Below are 21,473 nucleotides of genomic sequence, written 5' to 3'. Positions count from 1 at the left end.
TTTTCACACAGCCCTTTGCTGTGGAATGACTAAGCCCTCTGGATGGGATCAGGCACGTTGGGGTCACTGGAACACCGTGAATGTTCTGGTACCAGGGAAGCTGGTTCTTCTGCAGGCTGTCCCTCCTCTGTTCGGAATGTATCGAGGGAGTGTTTCAAGGAAATACCAAGGAAAATTAAGGTGACTTATGAAGAATGATATGCTGTATCTCTAGCCTTTGCAGCAGAAAACTATAACACTGAGCAGAGCTTGCCATCTTCAAAACTTGAATCAGCTGTGATAGAAGACAGATTCTTTAACAAGGAAACTTGGGATATTTTCTTTACTTAAAATACAGTCTGTTTTGACTCTTCGCTCTCCTCTGATTTTTTTGATTACTGTGTAACTTGAAAACTGATTTGCATCTGATCGAATGCTTTTAATATTATTAATTACAAAATTAACGTAGTAGTTGATATCCTGAGGTATTATGTGATTGGGCGTGATTGTCTGGTGTTGTATTTTTCATTTGATTTCAGCCTGTATGACTAGTTTGAGTTCAAAAGCCTAATCAAAATTTTACAGTGAGTTTTTTCCCTTTGAGTATGGTGATTAAATGACTTGTCTTGATAAGCACACTAGTTGGATCAGGAACAGCGAAGTTGGTGGCTCAGTTAAGTCAGGTTATGGCAAATATTAACTAGAGGCAGTAAAATCTCGGGAAAGTAAAACAAATCTGTGTACTTAAACATTCCTTGGCTCTAACAAACTGATTGAAGCTGTGATTCTGTATGTTAATGTGCAGTTGCACACTGCAGTATCAGGGAGAAGTGCTGGTTTATTTGTTGCTCTTTCTTGCACAACACACACTTCAGTGTGAAGTTCCTTATTGTTATGGTTAATGATACCTGACTTCTTACTTATATGTAAATTAAGAAACAAGACCTCTACTTACCAAGCTTGAACTGCTGTTACACATAGTATTACTTAAAATTTTTCCTAAGAACACCAGCCATCCCAATAAAACCAAATCTCTGCTGCAGTTCTTAAAGATTGTTAATCATTAATTATTCTAATTTTTGTGGAAAGGGAAACGTTTTCCTAAGTCACCTGCTCTAGATAAAAAGGTGAATACTGGTTTTTCTGTCAGTTTACCAGCATGCTACAAATCTGCTATAGCAGATTTTTCCTTGATGATTTAGACAGTTTATAATATGCTGTTAACTTGAGCTTTGGGGCTGTCTGCTCCAGTCATTTCTTCACCCCCTGCAGAATGAAGCAGTTATTTTAGGTGCCGGGTTAATCTTTGCACAGGCAGCACTTTGAGATCACTGGAGACTGCGGCACTGGTGTAACAGGTTATTGATGACTCTCTGATGTTGCCGGTCTTTTAAGCTACTGCTTTAAGTTGGAGAACATAATTAGCTGGAGGAATTCTGCTTTTAAATAGTGTTGGAGTTAAGTTGGAATTTGAAAGATGAAATGTGAGATCTCATTTGCACGTGTAACTTGACAAGTATTGCCAACGATACTCTCGATCTCGCATTTAAGTGGAGCCTCGGGCAGCTGGTTTGTGTGGAAGGGGGCTGAGTTTCAGTCTCTTGGTGATGCCTGAGTTTATTTTATACATGACTGGAAGCCTGTCTTCACAGCATTTCCTTAAGTGGACCTTCGTTGGTCCCACCGTACAGTTTAACTTTAAAACTGTTTTCACACAACGTATTTGTTCTAGAAATGCTGTGGCAGATGCTTATTACCAGTTATGTTTTAATTCTTCACCTTAAAGGAAGATAACAAATTACATGGTGTTGATTTCAGTAACTTGTCCCACACTTGCAGGTAAACAACATAGAAGAGGTTGAGGAAAATCACTCATTTACGAGTCAGTCTCCAAACACCTTGAGAGTTTTCTTCAGTTTCCTATCCTGATTTCTTTGGCTTATGAAAAAACGATTGAAACAGATGGTAGCCCTTGTGGAAAGCTGAATGAAGATACCTTTCAGCTCTTTCAACAGGTGAAATAAGTCTTAAGGACTGCAGCATCCTTGTCCTTCAAAATTTACAGGGAACATTACCTGGTTTATGAAATGAGCATGGCAGGATTCCTCTGAAGAGCCACGTGTTTACTTATTTGTTATTTTTGTAAACACATTATTTTTCATATGTAAATGTGGTGAAACAGGGTGGGCAGCTTTAATGTATTTTTCACTTGGTTCATTTGTTTTAGGACATACCCAGCTTTAATGAGATTTTGGTTTGGGCTCTAGTAAAGTTCTCCTGATAAAATCAAATTTATAATGTAGAAACTACAGAGTTAATGATGGTTTTCTGTGGGAGCTCCACTTTTGGGCTTGATTTGCATCTCTCGTGCAAACTTTTCTGCAGAGCTGTACCCTTGGCCTAATGAACTAATTAGTGTTAATGTGTTAGTAGCTGACTAAGGCAGCCACTGAAGGAGGATTGAACCACATCCTCGGTTAGAGGTTTTCACAAATATTTTTCAGGAATATTAATATTCAGAAACATACTGCCAAATTCTTCAAGGGAGGTTCTTGCCTGAGGTGATTTGCATGCTTCTGAATACTTGGCAACGTTTTTGTTTATTTTTGCATTCTTTTGGTTTGTCTTTGCCTCTCTCCAAGGTCAGGATGCTTTCTGGACTAACCTGTGGTGTCCGCGTACCGGCAGGTGGAGCATTGGTAACATAAGGCAGACCTCTCACTCCTCCAGCATTTAGGAAAAGTGATTGCCATGAAAGTCCTGCTCAGTTGGTTTCCATGGAGGTGGAGTTTGCTGACTGAGCTTGGCAGAGAAGTCCCTGGGAAGAGCTCCACGTTTACATGCAGCGTTAACAAAAAATGCTGAGGAAGTTTTCAGACTTGAGGTTGGGGTGAACTTGAAAAGGCAACTTGGTGTTCCTCTGCTGGGTTTTTGTTTTGTGTTGGTTTGGTGTTTTTTTTAATATCTCTTTCCTGTTGCAAGGCATGGCAATACTGAAGCTACATTTAAATGGTTACAAAGTTGATATTACCTTTAAGGGAGCATGATTTTGCCAAATTCATTTTTTTTTTTACTGTGTCTTTGAGACATACAGCTTGCTCATGTTACCGTTCCCCTCTCAAAATGACGATGCCGGAGGTCTTAAGTATTGTTATCTTCTTCTTTTTCTGGGAGTGTGGTGGGAGAAGGTTCCAGTTGTGGTTAAACAATGCACCTATATTGATTTAATGCTGTGTTGTTACCAAAATAAGTGGTCTTGCCCTATATGGTGCCTTCTTCCCGTCGGTGCTAAGGATTGTCCTGTCATCCACTGACTGAGGTCATCTGCCTGCTATAGCACAAAACTTACCTCTCCTCTTTTTTTTTTTCCTCTTTTTTTGTTTTCCAGGATTAATTTGCAGCTAGTACAGTGGTTATCAAAGTAATTTGCATCATGAAATTGTAAAATTCCTATCTTGGTGGAGGAAGCGAGAATCCCTCAGCTGGAAGATGGAAAGAGCAGGACTACTCTTATGCCACAGTGCTCTTACCCTGGTCAATTTCAACCATCCTGAGTGTGCACCAATAGTCAGGCTCTGTGGTGTGAGTATTCTCTTTGTGTTTTTTGGAATGGTCATTGTGCAACAGCCTCCCTCATTAAGATAATCATAAAGCAATACCAAATGATGTTCATATTGCGCAGTTCTTATCTGAGGTATGGTGAAGATCTTGGCTGCACGTAGTGCATTTGTGCATTGCTCTGTATTTTGCAGGCATGCATAAAATCTAAGTGTTTAGGTTCTATGACTTAAAATGCAGCTAATAAAATTTGCTTCAGGATTAATTTTGGAATAACTGTGTGCTGTTATCTCCAAAATGCCTATCGCTATAGGCTGGATAATAGCATTCTTTGCTGCTGATCCTGTTGTTTTTTTTTCCCCTAAGAAACAGATTACTTTTTTTTTTTTTTGCTTTCATATGAAAAACAAAGTGGAAGATGAATCTTGAATAACTCTCTTAGAGAGAATAGTTTGCCAACAATGAATAGGAATAATTTGTAGCAGACCCTACAATTTTTTTTTTTAAATCCTGCTCAGAGCAGCGCTTTTCAAACAGCAGAACTGGCTCTGACTGGGTGGCATTTGGCAATGCAGGTTTAGGATATTTCTTGACGTTGTGAACATTGATGTGAACCCCAGAATGGACCCGTAAATTTCCAACTTCTTTAGAAAACTTGTTGCTAAATGAAACTGCATTGGGATATTATTATAATTCTTACTGCTGAATTATCTAATGACTAAAAGCTTCGGAAAGGATTTCCTGCTGTATGTGTTCCTCCTGCCATTTACTTTGGCACTCAGTGGACATATCACTAAACTGATACAACCAGTGTAGCAGCTGAAAGGTCATGTAGTGAACTACATCCAGGTTTTAATTGGGGTCAGGAATGCAATTTTGACATGACTGTTCTCCAATTACTGTTCCGCGGTTCTTGTGGAGCATGATCTTTAAGGACCCTTCCAATCCAAACCATTCCATGATTCTATCATTTGACTCCTTTTGGATGAACAAAAATTGAAAGGAGTCCTGGACTGGATTAAGGCATTTGGTTTAAGGTTTTTTATATCATAGGTAGGATTAGAGCTAATTCTGAAGTGAGACCTCCTGGAATAAGTAGTTTGAGTATTGTCTTCAGCACAAACTGTTTTGTTTTGCAGATCGCCTCCTGTTGCAGTGCACTACCTATGGGTGTAGGTTTTGTTTTTTTTTTAGATGAGTATACTTATTAGCTCACCAGAAGGCATGAAAAACACCAGTCAATTCAAAGAAGAGAATTCATTTTAGCTACTAGTCTTATTGATTAAACTGAGTACCTTTCATTCTTATTTTGAAACTCTGTGACAGCACGAGGTAGTTCAAGGTTCGCTGGACCAACAGTACCCAAAAAGCAGGATTATAATGTGGGGTGAATGACCTGGGTTTCCCCTTCACCATGCTGTTTTATGTATTGCATTGAATCGTTGCTTAATCTGTGTGGTCCTGGGAGTGAGTCCTAGGAACCAGTCCTTGTAGTCCTAAATAGCTCCTAAACTGGTTGCTGTAATTGGTTTGATTATCACTAAAGCTCTACATTTGCAGTGTGGCAAAAGGGTCATACTGTCCATCTCCTGTATTTAGTATATTATGATTTGAAAAGCCATATTTAATACCTGGAGGAAACAGAATTGAGATTTGCTAGGGAAAAATGGAGTTAAAAATCTGTAGTCTGCCCTTAAATGTGAGGCATCCTTGTGTATTGCTTAAGAGCAACATTTTAAAAATTTAATGTTCAAAGTCATGTCTCGTGGGAAACAGTCTACTGTCTTTTTCAAATTTGCAGGATGTTCCACAAGCAAGCTAAGTGAAAATATCTTTGATATTGCCTCTTCTTAAAGATACTGGCATAGAATTATAGTCTTGAAGGGATTTTTCTGGAAGAACATTATGACTAATCTACAGAGGTGACCCTGGGATAGTGTTTGGCAGAATATTTAAATTCAATAGGCTTAGGTATGCAGCTTGTATTTGTCTGTAGTTTCTTTTAAAATATTTAGCACCAGCTGATTAAAATAGTTTTAACATTAAATATTTGTGATTCCAGAACTGTCAGAGCTGTTAGCACTATATTGACAACACCTGGCTATTGATAGGACAGTCTGCACTGATGTCATCTGTGGATAATTCTTTTTCCAAAGACTTATTGACTTCGTCATGTTTAAGGATAATTACTTAAACAAGGCTATAGTTGCTGGAAATATATTGCAGGGAGTAATGAGATCATGGAGTCTCAAGTATAGTGGTCAGAAGAGACTTCTGGAGGTCTCTGGTCCAACCAATCGTTCAAAGCAGGGCTTTAACTAGCATTTGGTGGGGTCAGCCATGGCTTTGTCCTACTAAACCATGAAACCCCCCCAAGGACAGAGAATGCACAGTCTCTCTGGGAAGCCTGTTCTGGGTTTCACCACCCTCCTAGTGAAAAGTTTGTTGTTGTGTCCAACCTGAATTTTCCATGTTGCATTTTGTGGCTGATGCTTTCTTACCCCATCTGCTAGTGCTGAAAGAGTTTGTCTTGACTGTCTCCAGAGTTCATCTTGGTAGCCGTAGACAGCTCTGAGATGGCTCCTACCCTTCTCTTTGCCAGAGAAAACACCCATCTCTCTCAGCATCTCCCTGTGGGTGATGCCCTTGAGGCACTGACCTCCTTGGTAGCCCAGGGCTGGACCCTCCTTGGTTCCTCACCATCCTCCTTGAAGTGAGGGAGGGTCCTGATCTCAGCACCTGGTGTCTGCAGAGTGTCCTTGCCAGCGGCAGGCGGAGAAGGGACAACATCCTCTCTGTGGTTTGCCTTCTCTGCAGTGAGACGTTGGCTCCCGTTTCAGCTGGATCTACCCCAGCCCCTGGTCCCTTTCCAGCAGGGCTGTTCCTCAGCCAGCTCTCCCCAGCCTGTGCTGATGCCTGGGGTTCTTCTGCCCTGGGTGCAGAGCTGGGCGCTTTTCCTTCTTTTAATCCAGTGAGGTTTCTTTTGGCCCCATCCTTGGGCTTATCATGGTCTATTTCTGTGTCAGGCCCTTCTCCTTCTCTGTCCCCCTCCACTTCACTGTCACCTGCCAGTGTGCTGAGGTGCCATCTGTGTCATCTCCCTGGGTTCTGTCGAGTGTGTTTGGAGCCCTTTGTTGGCCCTTGAGGACCTCCCTTGCCAGCCTGTACCTGGGTGTTCAGCTGTTGGTTGTAGCCACATGAGGCAGTGACCCAGCTGGTTTTTCAGCTCATCTTCTCTTCTGTGGGTTGAGCTGGGGCTTCCTCAGATCCCAGAGGAGACTGTGGTGGGAGACTCTCAAAAGCCCTACTAAACTCAATGTTACATTCACCATTCAACTTTCATCTAAGTAGCCCCCCAGCTCTTCACCTAAGGTTGGTTGGGTACATTCTGCCTTTGATAAAACTTCTAATTGTTCATTATTATCTTTTCTTTGTCCATGTCTTTAAAAATGATTTCCAAACGGTTGTGTTTGATGTGCCTTCTGGAAGTTGGTGGTACTCTGTACCTCTTCTTTTGACCTTTTCAGGCAGGAGTGTGGTAGGTTTTTGTTCTTGTCAGGAACCTTCTGCAAATTTTTTCTAGATTATACTAGTAATTCTGTGTAGAATTCAGCAAAACAGGAGTAATGCATGGGGTAGTTGTCAGTATGGAAATCAAGGCCTGTTTTCATGGTTTAGAAAAAAAAAAAAAATCCTGCTAAAAGTTGCTTCTGTCTTCTCCAAAAAAAAAAAGTTCCTTTTCTTATTGTAGTCCAATAACTAATTTTTAAATGTTACATTGCTCCGAGTAGGGAAACTGACTCAAATTTGTCAGATAGAGTCCTGGCATATTTACAGTCTAGGAAAGTTTGTTTTCATCCTTGTTGTGTTATAAATTATTGAAGGAGGTGGCTTGATTTTAAAGGAGATAATGTTTGAGAGAGAGGCTATGAAAGTAGTAAATTTCTAAGTATATTTGTCAGATTCTGTGTGAGATTGATCTGAGAATATGGAGTAACATTCTCAAAATGAACTGTTTTGCCATCGCATTATGTCCTGAAAATTTTATTTCTGAAAAGAACTTGGTGGAATCTACATTTTAAATAGACATAATCATTCTGAGAGTAGTTGAAAGGTGTTTTGCATTCTTTTATGGGTTGTATGGGATTTTGTTTTGTTATTGGGGTTGTTGATGCTGAAGTGGATGCCATCACTGGGCGCTGTTCTTGCAAGGACCGTTTCCTTTGTGGAAGCAGACTCTATCTGTGTACTTAAAAGAATAGGTCTCTTGGGTATTATTGCAAAACAAATAATTAACTTTTTTTTGAACTTGTGCCTAAGGACAGAGGTGCTTTGTAAAACCAAATGCCATGAACTTATCTGATGGATGTGACTTGCCGGGTTGAGCTTGTTTTCTTTGAAATAATTAAAAAAATAATTGTATATGCACTGCGAGCAAGGTTAGGATTGATATCGATGTACAGGTCACTTCTCAGCCTGATACCCTGCAGGATTTAATTGCAGTGGAGGAGTTGAGCTCACTTTATTCAGCAGGGGAAATATGAAAGGAGGCTGTAGAGAGGCAGGGGTCGGTCTCTTCTCCCAAGTCACAGGCAATAGGACAAGAGGAAATGCCTCAAGTTGCTCTGGGGAGGTTCAGATTGGATATTAGGAAAAATCTTACACTGAATGGGTGATTAAGCATTAGCATGGGCTGCCCACGGAAGTGGTTGAGGCACCATCCCTGGAGGTGTTCAAAAGGACAGGTTGACAGAGTGCTTAGCGATGTGGGTTTTTGGTTTTGTCAGAGTTACGTTGATGGTTCGACTAGATGATCTTAAAGGTCCCTTCCAACCTTGGCGATTCTATGATTTTATCAACTGTTTAAAAAAATATCCAAAGCCTACAGGCTGCAGGAGCAATCTCCAGCCTCCGCCTCCCAAAACTGAGAGTGTGAGAATGCCAGGATTTGTCATGTTTGCGAGGATTGGAATGTGGTCATGCAGGATTAGCCTTAAAACAGGAACATTTTGTCTTGTGTTGCCCGTAGGTCTCTTGGTGCCCTGGCCCTTACCAGCTTCTCCAGCAATATAGGAATAGGGTGTAGACTTCATGGTTGGAGCGCTGATGTTAACAGAAGATCCAAAGGTGCCCTGGTTGAGCAGAGGTGAGCAGAGGGACTCTGCAGGATGAATGTCCCCTTGCAGGGCTCAGCTTGTTTCCATCGCAGTGTTACAGAGAGCTATTGTTGGCAGCTGATATCACCAGAGAATTACAATTGCAAATGCGAGTGAAAAGTCATTAAGTGAAGGAGTGTGCTAAATGTGTCATTGATTCGGAGTCTGCTACACCAGACTCAATTGATAGCCACTCAAAAAAAAAAAAAAAAAAAAAAAAGACAAGAAAAGACAACTTAGCCTGACAAATGACGTATTTATATAGTTTTTTTGTGCTCGATGTTTTTAGGGAGGTTTTTCCATTCGTGCCTCTCATATTTGAGTCGTCAGGCACAGAGGGCTTCAACATTTTAGCAAGCTTCCTACTGGAAATAGTAAAGATGGAGTTACTTGTATTTAGGTTAATTTTTTATGGGTAGAGCTCTTCTGATACTACTACAAAGAACATCTATTAAATTTATTCCTTGTCAAGTGTTAGAGCTGTTTTGTTTTGCCCTCGTGCTTCTGTCGTCTTCTCTCTTCAATGAGGTAAATTTCTCTGTATTTTCCAGACTGAAGGATCATCTGAATCTTATACTTAAAGATGCCCTTAAAAATAAAGAGCTCACTTCTTACAGACAGCTTTATTATCTTGAACCAGAGATGTTGATTGCTTTGAGAGAAGAAAAGGCAGACTATGGGCCTAAATTAGGAACTGGGAGACTTTTCAGGATAACACAAAGACAAGTCATGTAGAGGTAGCTGTAAAATATTTTAAAGTGATTTGTTTTAATAGTTTCTAATCAAGTATCTCCAAGAATCTACCTCAGATTAAACAACCAACTTTCAGTGTACTTTACCAGGAATGAGGCAAAAATTCCTTTCCTGGTAAGAGGGACCAAAAGGAAAAGGTAAATAGCTGAAATGAAGAAATTAGAACTGTACTGTGGGCAGCAAAATTGAGTTATATGTTAAACTCATTGAGTTTGTATAATAAAAATTTCTTGATAAATCCAAAAGAGTGCTTTTATGGGAATGTAAGGAAAGGGATTGGATCTTTATGTGAAATCTGGCCTAATACATTCAGAGTATTCACATTTTTCCTAAGTTTGTAGTTCTAGTTTTCCAAGTTTCTCTTATGGTCAATGCACTGATGCAGCTATCCTGCCAGAAAAGATTAAAATGTAAAAAAAGTGAGAACAGCAGTGGATGTTGCTATATATTATACAGCAATATAAACTGCTGAATGTCTGTGCTCTGAGAAAAAGAAATAGAAGTAAGGGTGCTTCCTTCCTTTTTCTGTTGATTGCAGGTTAACCTGTTGGTTGGGATTTTATGAGGGTAATTCCTACCCTCTTAGTTCTTAGTGTTGTAAATGGATTTTTTTTTTTTAACTCAATTTTAAAGCAAAATGATCTTGGCCACTTCCACCTCCCTTCTGATTACTGCACAACTTCCCAACCTACCGAAATAAAGACTTCATTTGGCTCAATAACTTCTGATGGCAAACCAAGATGGTATTCGGTGAAAACTTATTTTTTTCAGGCCAAGTTGAGTTGCACAGCCTGAGGAGCACAAGGCTGAGGTGGGGGGTGTTTAATTGCTGCTGTCACTCTCATCCATACAACAAAATCATACATTTACTCAGGTAACTGGGTTCAGACTCGGGTGTGGTGCAGTTTGGCAGAGGCCCTTTTGAATCGGGATCTGAAATTTATTTTGACTCGCACCATCATCCTTTTTCTGTCGTTTTTCCTCCTTAGATCTTTTTTAGTCAGATGAGAATATTATTTTACAACAAAAACTTCTAGGTGTTTGTTTTTCTGAAATGACTGCGTATGGTGTACGCATCCAGCCCTCACTTGAATTCGGTCTCAGCTACGTTAGTAGTTTTCTACTCTCATGCTTTCCTATAGATTTTTAAAATATCAAGAAACTTTTTTTCCCCCTCTTTCTTTACAGTTCATAATGTTAGAGTCAATCTCTTTCATTGTTTCAGAAATCACTGCCCAGTTAAAAAAAACAAAACAAACAAAAAAAAAAAACCAATCATTCCTCTTACACTGAAATTGCTAGTTGTACTGCTTGTGTATTAGTGACCAAAGGAAGCAGGGTGTGCGCTTTTCCTGAAAATACACAGGAAATGCAGTGTTAAAGCTACTTACGTACGCTTCCTTCTGCAGCAGAATCCATCCTGGGATGTTAATTTCTGCTCTCTGTGGGTGTCAGAGGCTCCCTACAACATCCAGTCGATATCCAAGGCAGTAGCAGGCGCCTGAGTCACCACGTGACACGAGTGCTGCCGGGGATGGATGATGTGGCCGGGATTACGTCTGCGCCCCGGGTCTGAAAATGTACTGCTGATTCAGACACGTCCTGTGAGCCAGGGCAAACAGCTTAATTTATCCTTTGTGAGCCCTGAAAAAGTGGAATAAAAATGCATGTGAACATATATCGCTAGTTAAAAATACGTAAAAATGGTGAGAATTTAATCGCTTCATACTTCAGAGATGGATAATTTTCTTAGAGCATTTAGTTTAGAAATAAACTGTCTAGTGAAAAGAAGTTGTTCTTCCCTCCCCGATTACCTCACCACCACCAAAGACAAATAGGGACTTTGAGTATATATTCTGCTCTGGCTACTTAACTGTAGTATCAGAGAAATGGGTTTGTATTTAAATTGTTAGGTATAATTACATTACTAGGTCCTTTCCCTTTTTTAACTTATACTAAACAACAAATGTTTGGATGTATTTATGGTTTTTGTCTAGATTTATACTTAGGAGCAGTTTGTGGGGGAGGGAGAAAAGAACATACCGAGAGCAGATCAATTCATGTAGTATTAATCTTTACACAGACTGTATTTTAGTATACTGTGGAATTATTTTAAAATCCAGATTTAACTACTGGAAAATTGGTGAATGCTGGCTGTTGATTTCCACAATGAAGTTCTTCCTACGATTTTTTTAAACTTGTGTGCAGTTCAAGATTCCTTTTTTATGTTTAGGATTAAATGTTTAATTCTCAATTCTGTTCTGTCCAAGACACATGACCTCAAAAAATCTGAGCGCGATGGTGAGCATCTGTCTCCCTTGACAGTTGGAGTCACTTTTTTGCTTGCATCAGGCACCTGGGGCTGATCTGCTTTGGCTCATAGAGGGGCTTGGCAAGACCTTGACTCCAACACACACATGAGCATGCGTGCACCAACTCACTCCTTGGGCTTCATTCTCTGGGGAGACCTTCTAACGGCCATCCGGGAGTGATGGGATGAGGGATAATGGTTTTAAACTGGAAGAGGGTAGATTTAGATTAGATATCAGGAAGAAATTCTTCCATGTGAGGGTGGTGAGGCACTGGAACAGGTTGCCCAGTGAAGCTGTGGATGCCCCATCTCTGGAGGTATTCAAGGCCAGGCTGGATGGGGCTTGGAGCAACCTGGTCTGGTGGGAGGTGTCCCTGTCCATGGCAGGGGGGTTGGAACTCAATGATCTTTAAGGTCCCTTCCAACCCAAATCATTCTGAGATTTACATTTGACTGTATGTGACAACCAAAGCTTCACATTCAATGAGTGGCAGTGGTCGTGCTGGCTGTAGAGCGAGGGCACCTTAAAAGGTGGGGAGAAGAGAAGGAAGAAACTCTCTTCAGCTGCTTTACTCTTTGCCCTCTGCCTTTCTCCTTCCTCCCCTCCTTCCTCCTCTCTTGTTGAGCTCAAAGGCAAATTCTAGGTGTCATAATAGTGTCCCTTTTTTAGTATTAAACTGGTTTTAGTTATTCTGGAGTATTGAGAGCTGAAGAACAGTTCCAAGGCGGGTGATCATACATTGCTGTTGGAAAATGACAAATAATTATGTTTCCTGTGTCAGAAGAACTTCATGTAGTCCTAAAGATTTGCATCGTTCTGCGTGTTCTCTCCAGGTGGAGTTAGGAGGGGATTTCAAGCTTCAAAGAATGATCTTAATTGCTATTGTTAAGAAGAGGTAAAGGCATTAACAGAAGCCAGCAGTCAATGTTCTTCAGTTTGTGATGACATTAGAATAAATCCTGTTTTCGGTGTTTTTAAGCTTTATGGAAGGGCAGTGCCTTTAAGGAAAGCTGGAGTGCCCTATCTGCTTATGTTTCTTTAAAAAAAGAAAGTGTTTGGGAAAATAGCTGAAGATGCTTCTTAATAAATACATGGCTTCAATTTTGATTGAACTTTTATAGAAGTTGTAACTTTCAAGCATGTGGCTGTACAAAGGGATCTGTAACGCCTCTACCTTTTTTAAACACCACATTTGGAAAGGAAAAAATCCACTCCTTTTATCCAAGATGCTGTGTGGGTATTTGTAGTTGACGGTGAGTTTGATAAAGCAGCAAGGCACTGTCACGTATGTTGGCTATTTTGTGATGATTCCCACCTGAAACCAAAAGGAGGTTGTGGGGAGTGTGTTCTCTCTGGGCAGGTGACATTGTAGTAACCTTCGTTATTCCTTAAGAAGTAAGTGTTAAAGGAAAGCAGTATAGGAAATGGTTCATTGCAACTTAATGCTCAGCAGCCTAATTAGTCAAATACCATGTGCCTACCTCTGCATGAAATAGCCCATTTCTTTCCAATGTAAAATAGGAATTTTCAGTTTTGGAACAGCCTGAAGAGGCCTTTGTTGCAAATGACCACTGGCTTTTTAACTATTTATTCTCAAAAATAATGAAGGTCAGCATGGTATCCATAGTGACTGCATGCAGCTTCCTCGTTAATCTTGGCGTACTGCTCTAATAACTACATTCACTTACTGCTCACCAGTTTTTCGTGTCTCGGGAGGAAACCTTTGTTTGAAAACTGGATGTGATTGGTTTTTTGGAACACTAATCTTGATTATTGTAGTTTTTCTTCAATTTTAAATTCCTTGTCATAATTTTTTTTTTTTTTAATGAGCTGCTGGGGAGGCCTAAACAGAAACCCCCAGAAGAAGCACCCTTAAATTGCTGAAGTCTACAGATAATCTGGCAGTCAAAAACTTCTTCCTTGGAAAATTCTTTTCTTCCTGAAGGGATAAAGACTGCTAAAGGGGAATATGTCATCAATCTGCTTGCAGTTCTGTTAGCAAAAGGAAGATATTCCACTCTAAACTGCGAAATTAAGGCATATAAGTATCATGTGAATACGATTGAGCCAGAGTTATATGGTTTTATTTAAAAAATTTGGCTGTTAGGAGTTTCAGACCCTCCCCATCCACCGCAAAGACCGGGGGGAGCTTTTGCAACAGCAGGAGCCCCCCAGGAGTCCTTTGAATTGTGGCTTTTGGGGTTACTTCTGTGCAGTGTGGTGGGGAAAGGGAGCGTTAGGACAATATGCAACAGCTCAGTGCAATGCACTTCATTTAAACCAAAGTAATTTATTATTTCCTCTCTCAATGTTAAGCATTGTAAGTATTAAATATTCTTAAGGTTTTTTTAATTTAGAGGAAACTGGTTGTTGCAGAACAGAGTAAGAGTCTGGTGGGAGTTCTGATAGTGACTTGTTGAACTTGGGAAGCAAAATGCTTTATCCTGAGGCTGTTCTTATTTTCCCTCCCACTCTGACCTTCTCCTTTACTGCTCACCCAGAGAGAAACGGGTTTGGGTTTGGGGGTTGGTTTTTTTCCTTTTTTTTTTTTTTTAATTAGTAGATCATAATAGAGCTTTAAACTGATCAGGTAGGATTCTGACACTGAAAGTAAATGTTTTCAGAATTCTGTCTAGCTTGTGTTTCTCATATTTTCTTTATTGTGAACATGGCTTGTTTTGCTACTGGTTTTAATTTTGTGTATAGCTTTACTTAAAAATATAAATAATTATGTAAGGGTGGCGACCGAAGCAGAAATCTGTTTATTTTTGAGCGCTTCAGGAATGAGGGTATGGGCAAGTAAAGTCAAGGGATCTTTAAAACCATGATAATCTGTTTTATTCATATATATTTTACATGTATAAATAGCATATATTAAAATAAGTACACTTGAACCTAAAGAGGTCTTATATCAAAATTTGAGAATTTGTATTCTATCTTTTAATATTGCATTTAGAAACTTTGTTATTTTAATGTAAGTTGAGAATCTAGAACTGTGTTTTTGTTACTGAATGTAAACACAAGGTTGGTTTTTTTTTGGAATTAGCTGAGCAGTAATGGGCTGGAATGTTCCGGAATTGTGTCTTAAATCTTTTCTTTTCTTTTTTTTCTCTCCCCTCCTGTGAAGGTGCCGGGCTGCTCTGCGCTGGGGGAGCCGCAGCGATGCGTAGTGGTCTGTTGCTGTAAACATCCCCGACTGGAAGCTGTACCAGGCCTAGCTTTCAGTCAGATGTTTGCTGCACCTGGCCATCCTTGGGCAGCAGCGGAAGGAAAAGCTCTCATAAATACATCTGTGCGTATATATATATATTTTTTTTTTTAACACTTTCTATAGATACAGTTGAATTTCCTCCAGATGAATTAATGTGATTGCTATTAGTAGTGTGGGTGTGATTTCTTGGACACCTGGGGTGTGGGTACCGAGCTGTTGGGGGTGTGTGGCTCGGGGCAGGGTTCTTGGCTGTGGTGTGAGCCACGGAATTGGGCTTCACCGGGACGTAACGGCTCGTGGTGGTGAATTTCCTGTGCAATTATCCATAAACGGGACTTGCTGTATGAATCGTCTGGTTCAGCAGCTTCTGTTACTTATTACTCTTAGGGAAAATTATTATAACTTCTGTCAAATACTTAGCAGGCGTTTTATTTTGTGTGCCTTGCTTTTTGTTGTTTTTCTCTGAAATTCCATGTTCTGAGTCTCCTATGAGTGGGTGGTGCTCACATTGTTTGTGAGCTGGACGGAACCCAAGGCCAAAATAAAGGTTAAGAATATGACAGAGGATGTATTTTTGTGCTAACAATGCATAGCGTGCGCACTGCCTTGTGGTATGGTCATCTTGGTTTGTGCTACCCCCCACCACAGCGCTACAAAGGTTTATTTTTCATGTAAATAACGGCTTTTGAAAGTCCTTCCTCAGAACTAACTCTCCAGTGATTCAGTTCCAAAAGGACTTAAAGCGACAGGAACAGCTCTGCAAAAAATCCTTCAGGAGTGGCTTCTGTGAGTAACTTCTGCCACTGCCCAGACAGAAAATATTCTTGTGCTACTTCCACTCTCCATTCTTCCCCCTCCTAAAATGTTATATTTTTATTTCCTAATACTGATAAGAAAGAGACTTTGTTGAATTTAATTGATAATAGGTAGTATTTGTTCAACTTTGCTGTGGTGATTCTGTAAAAGAAGATTATCCAAACGCTCAGAAAGTGAAATGTTTTCTCTTTAACTTATCAGAATGAAAACTTTTAGGATTTCTTAGTCCTGGGAAAGCTGGACTAACGAGCACTGGAAAGGTAATGATTTTCAGGCAGGTGGTGAGTGACCAAACATGAACCAAGGACATCCATTCTTCTTCTGGGATGGTCCCCTGACTGTAACTATCGTGTTCCTGTTCCCTGGGTGTTCTGCCTGGTGACACAGGGACACCTGTGGTGACAGAAGGTGTTCAACTTATTTATTGACCTAACTCATCGCCAGCACCTCCACAAAGATATGTTTTTTAAGCAACTTGCACACTTAATACAGTCTCAGGTAAAATCATGGGGTTTTTTTAAATATTACATTTGGCTTGAGAATTCCTGGAGGTGTATTGAAAAAAAGGACTTCGAAGCAGAAGCTTGATTTCTTTAAAAAAAAAAAGGGTGCTGGTAGTTGTTTTCAGACCTTTCTTTGCTGTAAATATTCAGCATTTCCCGTTCTGTGTAGATTTGGACTTAGAAGAAAGGAAGTGTTCTGTGTTAACAAACTTCTGTGAATGATCAAAGTAACCTCGTTATCTCCTCATTAATCTGGTAGATGCTTTGGTTGGTGCTGTCCTGGCCTTTCCATGGGCCAGATAACAACAGTGTGGGGTTTTTTCACTCTAAGCCTTGTTCATGTCCAGTTTGTGGGTCCAGTCTTGGGGAATTTTTCTTATTTGCACGTTTTTATTGTACCGGTGTCTAATAGATGCACTCAAACACAGCTGTCCTGTGTCTTCACGTGAAAACAAACTGAAGTGGCTTGTAACTGCAGGAAATAAATAAATTTGAAAAAACCACACCGCATTTTGGTTTGTGTGAGGTTTTTTTGCCAAGTGCTTGAAATACAAGGATCTCCTTTTTCTATCCGTGAAATACAAAGTACTGAACAACTTCCCAGGTCTCCAACATGGCTGTTTTCTCCTGAAGAATGTGAGGTCTGTTAAAAAGGTGTCCAGACACATGTTTGTGCCGTGGTGCCAGGTGAGCTGGCAGAGCTGGGGTTGCTGGGAAGGGATGGGGGGAACTCAGCAGGCTCTGGGCAGGAGGTGTTGAAGCCAGAGTTGAAGAATGAGGCAGCCCAGGGCCACAACTGTAATGAGTTTTGGGAACAGGAGAGGAAGACCTGTCACATCAGCCTGGTGGTCACCAAGCAGGATTCTCCACCTCATTAACCTCAAGCCTGGATTATAGGGAGCTGTGGATCAGTCTGATGGTTTGCAGTGCACTGGTTTGGAAGTGGAGGACAATACCTGAATGAAGACCAGGCTGGTGGTGCGGAGGCCAGACTGTTGTACGCTGTATCTGCAGGTGCAACCTCCAGTTTCCTTTGGAAATGGAAGCCTGGGAGAAAACAGAGGTTCCTCACTTGGCAAGGAAGTGAAGTGTCTGTGAAGACCAGGGTTTGGGGTCCGGGTTAGTTGCCTGTGATTGTTCCTCTGGGTGGTTTTTAAAAGCACTTAAAAGCAATACGTGAAAGTCCTCGGTGAGTTCAGGCTGGTCTCCATGAAGCAGTGTCTTCCTGTGCTGTGAACTCGCAGCTGTATTCGGCAGGAATGCTTGAGCTCCTGGTTTTTTTTCATACAAAGAACAACTGTTAAATACTTGGAGGGCTCCTCTGCCTATGAAATAATCTGCATCTGTGGTTCCTGCTGCCCAGTAAATCTGCAAAACACCTGCTCAGACAAGCGCTTTGGGAAGGCTGAGGCTTGGCCTCTTGGCTGCCAAGTTCACTGAAGCATTCTTCTTCTGGACTTTCTCTTTGTTTGAGACTGTAGACGTTAAATTAAACATTACCTGTAAAATCAAAGATAAGACCTGGGAGCCAAAGTAATAGCGTTCTGCTCTCTGGCTGTTACAGTGACTTGTATTTCTGGGTAACTAAGTCCGTGTGGAGGAAAATAAGAATGAAAAAGATTGAAATAATAAAAGTGCCTTGAAAAAGTTCTAGAGGAGGAATGGGAATTAGTTTAAGAAAATACAAACAGGAAGATGAACCAATGTAACACCAAGAGCTGTGTAGAACTTGGCACACTAAGAAAACACTTGAAAGGTTCACCACCATTTTTTTTTTTTTTTTTTTTTTTCCTAAACGGTTTCATTCCTCTGTGGAGCTGAGCTCAGTAACCGTCAAGATTCATAAACAAAATCTGTAGCTAGCTCTAGAAAACAGGCGAAAGAGAGATTTTTACTAATGTGTCTTCGACTAATCATTTTATGGACTATTACTGCCATCGTGTGTTGATAAGTAGTAACACTTGACAGCGTACCAAAGTGCAACATTAAGGGTAGATGTGACTGACTCCCCCCTTTTTTTTTTTTTTTTTTTTTTTTTTTTGCCTAAACGGTCTGAGGTGGACATCTTTGAGGACTGTTACCCAGTTTGTACCACCCTGTTAATCTCCCGTATGTGTTTTGGTGTTGAGTTTCAATTTTGAAAATTACTTGAATTTGAGTTTTCTGGAAGGCGTCTAAGGCCTTGGCAGGTAAGTTCACCAGAACAATCATCTCCACGGGCTGCCAGAGACTTTCTTTTCCTCCTTCTACCCCTACAAGGACTGTACATGTGTATTGCTGTCTTCTGATAGAAGATTTAACTGTTAAAAACTGGTGTTCTGACTTCATAATGTTAGTAAGGCTTAATTAGCGTTGTGTGTGCCTTACGAGTTGCACAAATTGTAGCTCACAGAATATACTGAAATATGTCTGTGCAGATTCATTTTTGGATATCTTGAAAGCCAATGCTGTATTTAGGTTTTTAAGCTAATTTTTAGTTCCTGTAAACATCCTACACTCAGCTATAACACGTGGCAGGGCTGGGGGGTGGATGTTTACTTCAACTGACTTGGAAAGGCAGCTTTCCTCAGGGACCGAGGGACATGTTGGCAAGAACGGAATACTATATTTTTCAGTAGTATTCAAATAAGCTTATTGTATTGCAAATACTGTCATTTCTGTGGAAGTAGTATGTATTTCTATAAATGCCTTAATACTCGCAATTATGATTTATGTCGACTATATAAAGGCATGTTTATTGTGAAGCAGTCTTTAATGGATGAAATCTGTATCTTTTTCTAATTGCAAATAAACTCCGATAACACATTTTTGGCTTGAAAAGTAACTTTTGATGCCTTTAGTTCCCCTGGGATAGCCTGATGATAGGGAAATAACCTAAAATCTGATACTGAATGGTCAATTCTCAATTGCAGCAGTGATTTATTTCATGTTATCTACTTGCTGACTGTCAAAAGAGGAAAAGGGTAATGCTAAAAAAACCCAAACAGTTTCTTAAAGTAGTAAAAATACTAAGATTTAACCATTCCCGTTGCCTTTTATATCTAACAAAATGAGAACCATCTCATTTTGATGGGGAAAATCTGGCTGGGAGAACAAGGAAGGAGACGAGCACCTTTTGCTTCCCTTGTAACTCTTCTTACCTCATGTCATCTCCTGGAATCCCGTTCCTACTCCCGATGGAAGCCATGGATGTGTTGATTTGCAGGGAATTCTGGTGTGTGAAGGCTGCAGAGCAGCCGTGGATGTGCTGTGTGGGCATGGCTGTATGTAAAAAGAGAAGTCCTACCAGATTTTGATTTAATGCATCTGTTTATTTGGTACAAAACTCTTGACTTGTCCAGTTGGGGTTGAGCTCAGGAAGTATGAGGCATGTGAGTTGTCCCCCTCAGGAGACATCATGTTGTTAGAAAAGTTTATCTCTAGAAAAGATCTGCTCTATTCCTCACAGTTAGATGCCTCATGGCACCCCTGACTGTGTCTGAGAGAACTTCACTCCACGTTGGTGGTGTGTCTCTTCTCTCCATCCCAAAAAAGCCTCCCACTGAGTTGCCACGCTCTGGCAATGCTGGATTTTGACGGTAGTGTGTGCGTGTGGCTGGACACGGACCTGTTACATCCCCGAGAGGGCAGGGAAATGCTCTTGCTCTTCTTTGTCAGTCCAGGTCAGTTCCCTGGGTTGGTGCCTGGTGGGTTGCCATGGGACAGTGCAGTGGCAAAAAAAAAAAAAAAAAAAAAAAAAAAAAAAAAAAAATTTGCGGGGAGAAGGGGAGTGGAAAAAAAAAAAAAAAAAAAAAAAAAGCAAAAAAAAAAGCAAAAGAAGGAATCCTAAAATCAACGTTGCTGCCATCCAAGAGGTGTGAAGAGTCATCTTTTCAGTGACTGCCTCTACCCAGAGCTAATTTAATGGGTAGCATGGAGAGCAGGTGAACAATCTGAGCAGATCGATGGGGATGTGTATCTGGTGTTTCAGCAGGTTTGAAATGCATTTGTGATACAGAATTCATATTGCAGAAAGAGAAGTATGAGCAGAATGAGAGTCTTGCTCTTGTTTTATTTTAGAAAGAAGGGTTGTGATTGCTTTTTAAAAAAGTAGGTACTTAAAAGCACTTAAAAACTAAGTGGGAGTAAAATGTTAAAATTGCTAAAACTAAAAATTCTGGTGCTGTTCCTCCTCAGCCGCGTTTGTTGGGGGATGTTTGTCAGTCTCGTTTGTGCTAAAGTAAAAAAGTTAAACTTCTAGAACACGTGTTCAGAGATTCCAAGCATAAAATCCCACTGCGGAATCTGAATCTCTGTTTTAAATCACGTAATTCACTTTTTTCTGCCATTGTGTTGGTGCTTTTTAGACAGAAAAGTCATAATTCTGTGGCGCCGGTGATGGCATAAACTAGAATTGTGTAACTGCTGGGAAAAGGATACAGTGTGTGTGAGTTATAAGGTTGTCTGAAAGTTTTACATAGATGTGGTGGCAACGGTAAGTCACTTAAATATTAGTTAAAAATTAAATTATTTTGAAAATTCTCTTTCTTTTGAAAAACACACAGGCACAATTAATGTGTATTTTCATGGCAGTTTTGAAAACATGCATTTACTCTTCTGTTTAATTCCTCCTAGTTCTGTCTTATGCTAAAAATCCAAACACTGATGTAAATAAAAGCACGTTGATGCCCGCTTTTCTTGTCTGTGCATCCACTGATTGTTCTCCCAGTAATTCAGAGCATCCCTCTTAACCAGCTGTGCCAGCGCGAAACCAGCAGAGTTCACCTTTTATCGGGGTTCTGGCCGTGGGGTGAATCAGGGCAGAGTTAAAACTACTTAAAACTCCCCCATGGTTCTACAGCAGTTGAATTTTGAGTAGTGGGACTCTTGGCGCTGAGGCTGACGTCTGTTCAGCCAGTTGGGGAACGCTCTGCGTTTGATTTTTCTCTCTTCTCTGCCTCTTTGGAAAGCCCTGGCCCTCGGAGCAGCGCCCGGGCCCGGGCAGCAGAATGAAGGAAACGCAGTTCATGTCAGTCTGGCTCGTTTGTTGTCGGATAACATCGCTTTCTCAGGAGAGGAATAATTTCCTGTAAACAATATGGCTTACGAAGATAGATCTATCTTAAAAAATCTGCTGTTTTAATAAAGTGAAAAATTATTTTTCCAAACTTTACACAAGCCTTATCTTTGTGTGACAGGAAAGGAG

General features: G+C 40.5%; 1 protein-coding gene across 1 annotated transcript in view; it reads left to right on the top strand.

Moving 5' to 3' along the window:
- Positions 1–3,446: 3,446 nt before the first annotated feature.
- ZFAT (zinc finger and AT-hook domain containing) overlaps positions 3,447–21,473 on the top strand; it is a 112,432-nt gene continuing 94,405 nt past the window's right edge. The window contains exon 1 of the mRNA XM_014965477.1: positions 3,447–3,561. The gene's annotated coding sequence lies outside the window, so the exon portion shown is untranslated. The remainder of the gene's footprint in view (positions 3,562–21,473) is intronic.

Source organism: Calidris pugnax, unplaced genomic scaffold (assembly GCF_001431845.1).
Source record: "Calidris pugnax isolate Ruff unplaced genomic scaffold, ASM143184v1 scaffold41, whole genome shotgun sequence".
Lineage (NCBI taxonomy): Eukaryota > Metazoa > Chordata > Aves > Charadriiformes > Scolopacidae > Calidris > Calidris pugnax.
Note: the sequence above shows the minus strand (reverse complement) of the source record. Positions and strands in the feature narration are given on the sequence as shown.